This window comes from Notamacropus eugenii, chromosome 2, assembly GCF_028372415.1.
Source record: "Notamacropus eugenii isolate mMacEug1 chromosome 2, mMacEug1.pri_v2, whole genome shotgun sequence".
Classification (NCBI taxonomy): domain Eukaryota; kingdom Metazoa; phylum Chordata; class Mammalia; order Diprotodontia; family Macropodidae; genus Notamacropus; species Notamacropus eugenii.
Window position 1 is genome coordinate 123443602 of NC_092873.1, and position 5336 is coordinate 123448937.

Sequence of the window (5336 nt, forward strand, 5' to 3'; positions counted from 1 at the left end):
TGGGGTGAGGGCTGGCCAGATGCACAGCAAGATGGATGTGATTCCTGCTGTGGGTTGTGGGGCAACATCAGTGCCTAGAGATCATAAGAGGACTGAAAACCTGTTCAGAAATATTCCAGGTGTAGTACTGGGTAGAGGATCAGATACCATTTCGCAGCTCTAGTTCCCATTATCCAGTTCCAGGTCATGATTCCAGGGCAGAGTGGAACAGTTATATTCACAAGAAAGCAGAGGCCCTACTTGTATAAAGACAAGAGAACAGACCAGGAGGGCAGTAACTGGACTTCTGTGGAGATCAAACCACACTGGAATATATAGAGGCCTTCAGATTGAGCTATGGAAGCAGAAAAATATGAAAGAGAAACCCAGGGCAGTAATTCACCACCCCCCACTTCCCAGTTCCCTTCTATCCCAAAGTAGAACAGAACCAGATTCTAACATAAAGTCCAAAGTAAAAAGGTAGACTGGAAAAATGAAGAAAAAACAACAAAAAAGAACCCAACCATAAAATGCTACTATGGTGACAGGGAAGTTCAAGACACAAACTCAGAAAAAGACAATAACTTGAAAACATCTGTAAGCAAAGAAAATGTAGATTGGACACAAACCCAATAAGAAGTCCTAGAAGAGATGAAAGAGAAAAACAGATAAAAAATTATTTTAAAAATCAAATAAGAAAAGTAAAAGAATTGGGAAAGGGAATGTGAGTCATGCTAGAAAATTATTAAAAGAGAATTAACAGCTTTATAAAAGAGGCACAAAAATATATTGAAGAAAATAACTCCTTAAGAATTAAAATTGATCAAATGGCAAAAAAGGTAAAAATAACTCACTGAAGACAATAAGAATTTACAAATTAGAATTGGTCAAGTAAAAGCTAATGACTCCATGAGACATAAAGAAACAATTAACTAAATTCAAAAATAATGAAGAAAAGAAGACATGAAATATCTCATTGGTAAACTGACTTAGAAAATAGATCAAGGAGAGATAATGTGAAAATTTTTGGACTACCTGAAAGCCATAATAATACTTCATAACTATCCTTGATGCTGTCAATAAATTTAAGATAATATCCTCATGCTTCCCAAGGTAGCAGATAATTGGTTGTATGTTGTTCTTCATTTTCGTAGAGGATCATGACATCAGAGAAATGATGACATGACTTGCACTTAACTTTGTTTTGAGTGAAGGAAGGGTGTGCAGGTCACCAGCCTCACTTTCTCCTCCTGAGCCATCTGGATCCAGTGACCAAATATTTGTCAGGATGACTGGAGTTTATCCCAGCAGATAATTTATATAACAAATCAAAGCTGTGTGTTTGTTTTCTGTAGATATCTTGTTTGTACATAGTTGTTTTTATATTGTGTCTCCAATTAGACTGTAAACTAATGAGACACAGTACAGTCTTTTGCCTTTGTATTTTCAGCACTGAGCACATAGTAGGTACATAAAAAATTTCCATTTACTGATTTTACTTGACAATTTTATTTTCAATCTTGAGAAGACCTCTCTCCTTCTCTCTTTCTCTCTCTCCCTCTCCCTCCCTCCCTCCCTCTCTCCCTCTCTTTCTCTCTCTCTCTCTCCCTTTCTCTCTCTCTCTCTCTCTCTCTCTCTCTCTCTCTCTCTCTCTCTCTCTCTCTCTCTCTCTCTCTCTCTCTCTCTCTCTCGGTGTTAATATGTGTTGTTTATGTCCACAACACAAAAACCCATTCTTGTCGAAATTATACGGCAAAATGAGCTTTTAAATAAATATCCCAAATTGCCATTGGGTAACACTAAATGTTATTTAGGGACAATAAATTGAACTTCTAGTCTTTATAGGATTTCTTCATTCCATGGATTTTTCCTTCATCTGTTTTCTTTGTTGCTGCTTTTACTTACCAAGTTGTTGGGAAAAATTCCCAACTTGATTTTGAGTGTCTTGCTCCATTTGGGGGTAGGAGGAATTTATACCTCCCTTTGTCATGGAGAGGAGATAGGAAGACCATTGTTTTGACAGGCAGAAAGCTAGAAGGCAGAAGTGAGAAAAACAGACCTTTTCAAGATGTGTGTCTCAGTTAAAGGAGCAATGGACTTAGCTAAGCTCTTCTCAATCATCTCCCAAAACATTGTCTAGGAAATAACATTCCCTGGGAAAGCTGTTAAGACTCTTAAATAATAAAACAGATAAAATATAGAGCATGCTGAAGCAACGATTTCAGGGTCAAGAGGCAAAAGTTGGAACATTGATCTTTAAATTCAGGGGAATGAAAGACGTATGCTTAGCACAGATGTAGAAAAAGATGTAGAAAAATCAGGAAAATTTACATCAAGATTTACACTGATGGCATAATCAGCAATGACATATATATTATCAGATCAAATGTTAATCATAGCTTGGAATCCCTCATCCAGTTTGCTATAATTTTCACCCAGCATGAAGTTCTGATCTCTGAAATTTAGTTCTGGCCATGTTGGATGCTAAAATCTAGCAGCAATCTTCTGGGCAGGAATGGACTCCAGAAAACACCATTTCATTCTATTTAAGCTTAGTTGAAAACATGATCCCCTGATTTGTGAATCATGGCTGTTAAGAGTTAGCCAAAAAGAGAGGTGAGTGTGAGAACCAAAGGACTTTCAATGCTATACAGTTGAAATTATAAGGCTGTAAGTGTCCTCAAAGCGAATCTGTATACAGACAATCCTGAACAGATGCTGTCTTTCCTATTTTATAAGGGATTTCAAAATCTCCCTTGGAAACCCTGGTTCAGAGTCTACTACCATTAAAAATGATTTCCTTATGGTTCATCTAAATCTTTTATGTTGCAATCTGAAACTTTTACTTTTCATTATAACTACAGAAGCATGCACAGTGTAGTGGATGGTATACAGGGCTTGTAGGCAGGTAGACCTGACACATACTATATTTTCTCTGTGACCTTGGGCAAGTCAGTTAACTTCTCAGTTTCTCAGACATATTTCCTAGGATTCTTTTAATTTAGTCACAGATATATTGCAATCTGTATTAGTCAGACACTTAAAAGATGCACTTATTAATAACTAATTACTTATTTCTCCATACCTTACAAACTTCTCTCTCCCAAGGTTAATTAAATGCATTATTTGTAGCCATCCTTTATAGCTCTATAAGAGTACATTACTCATTGATGTGACTTTCCTATTTTTTTCTCTCCTCTAAAAGTTTAAAATTTGAAAATGGACATTATTATTCAATAACATAGACAGCTATTTATATCCATCACTGAGGTTACAATGTTTTTTCTAAAGTCTTTGGGGATGGGTATGAATATTACTACTACCACCATCAACACCATCACCACCACCACCACTACTACTACTACTACTACTACTACTACTACTACTACTACTACTACTACTACTACTACTACTACTACTACACTACTAACCATCATTGAGGTTAAAATGTTTTCTTCTAATGTCTTTGAAGAAAAGCATGAATAATACTACTATGACTTCTATTAATAATTATTAGATTTAATTATGGTTAACATTTGTATAATACTTTAAGACTTGCAAACCTTTTTCACATATGTTATCTCATTAGAGAATAATCCTGTGAGTTAGATGCTTTTACTCCCATTTTACAGATGAGGAAATAGGCTGGGAGAGAGGCTAACTGATGTTCCTAGAGGCATACAACTAGTAAGTATCTGAGGCCAGATTCAAACTCAGGACTTCCTGACCTCAGGCCCAATACTCTGTTCACTGAGCCACCTATCTAACTCAATAGATGAGAGAGAGAGAGAGAGAGAGAGAGAGAGAGAGAGAGAGAGAGAGAGAGAGAGAGAGAGAGAGAGAGACACAGAGACAGAGAGAGAGAGACACAGAGAGAGAGACAGAGAGAGAGACAGAGAGAGAGAGAGAGACAGACAGACAGACAAACAGACAGACAGAGAGACAGAGAGAGACAGAGAGACAGAGACAGAGAGAGACACAGAGACAGAGAGAGAGAGAGAGACCATAGACCAGTATTTATGAACCTTCTGAAGAGACAACATTACTGATGATTAGAATCGCAGGACTAAATGGCCTATGACACATCTAGAAGACTTAATGATGCCAGTATAGATGGCATCTATTCATCCAGTTTAACAATAATTTATTAAAGGGTTCACTATGGGTAAATGACTGAGCCAGGCCCTGGAAATACAAAGACAGGAGAAAAAATAATCCCAGACCTCAAGGAATTTACATTTTATCAGAAGATAACACCTGTAAACATATATGCAGCTAGTTACTCTCTCTGAGCCTCAGTTTTATCACCTATAAAATGAAGGATTTTGACCAGCAGGTCTCTGAGTTTCTTTCCAGATCAACATGACTAGATTCTAACTGGTCATTTGATGAAAGAGATGGCACTAAAATTCAGGAGTTCAAGAAAGAGGTCCTTTAGAAGATGGCATCTACCCTACCAATTTTAAAGATTAATTTGTCATGTAAAGGGGAAGGTTTTATTTAAAATATGGAATATGATAGGATGCTACCATTTTAGAAAAGTTGAAAATTATCACTCACTCTTTTCTATTCTCACACAAGGAAAGAAACAAAAATATTTGTTAAATGAATGTTGAGTGAATTCCAATCCATTTTCACTTTTGTGTTTAAAGACCAAAAAGAAGACAAATCACATACTCTTACTTTCTTGGAGAGTCTCACATCACCTCAGCATCACACTTAGATTTTACAAAGAAATATTTCCCTAGCTGTGGAGGAGCAAAATAAAGATAAAGGAAACACCTAATTTTATCATTATGTCATGAGTTAGTACAATATTTAGATGACTTCAAACTTCTTCATAAAATGACAGTCAGATTATAAATACTAATTTTGTGATGCTATGTGGCTGAATCATGGGAAAACAGAATCTCCAAGAAATGAAGTTGAGGGTCACCAGAGAAAGGTGGAGAGGATCATGATAGGATTCGAGTCCAAGTTTTATAGAAGAAATCCTTTTATTAAGGGGATTTGTTCTGTGAAGGAGGTCTTCGAGGTCACAGGTTCCCCACTCCTGGTCTGGATTCTAGACAAAGAACAAAACAACATTTCAACCATGGTTTATAGCATTTGCCATTTCCTATCTCCTCTTCCAACTCCAGTCCTTACGGGCTGTATACTAGAGTTTTGCATCAAGGGTTTTGCATCTCCCATTCTACCTCAAAAGCTGCAAACCTGACTGCTTTCAAGGCTGCAACCCAGGGTGAAGTGAAACGATGCACCACGCATCAAAATTAAATTAAACATTCTGCATTTTTTCGTCTTTGTTCTCTATCATTTCTCTTAACACAAACGTTGTATCTATTTTTCCCCTATTT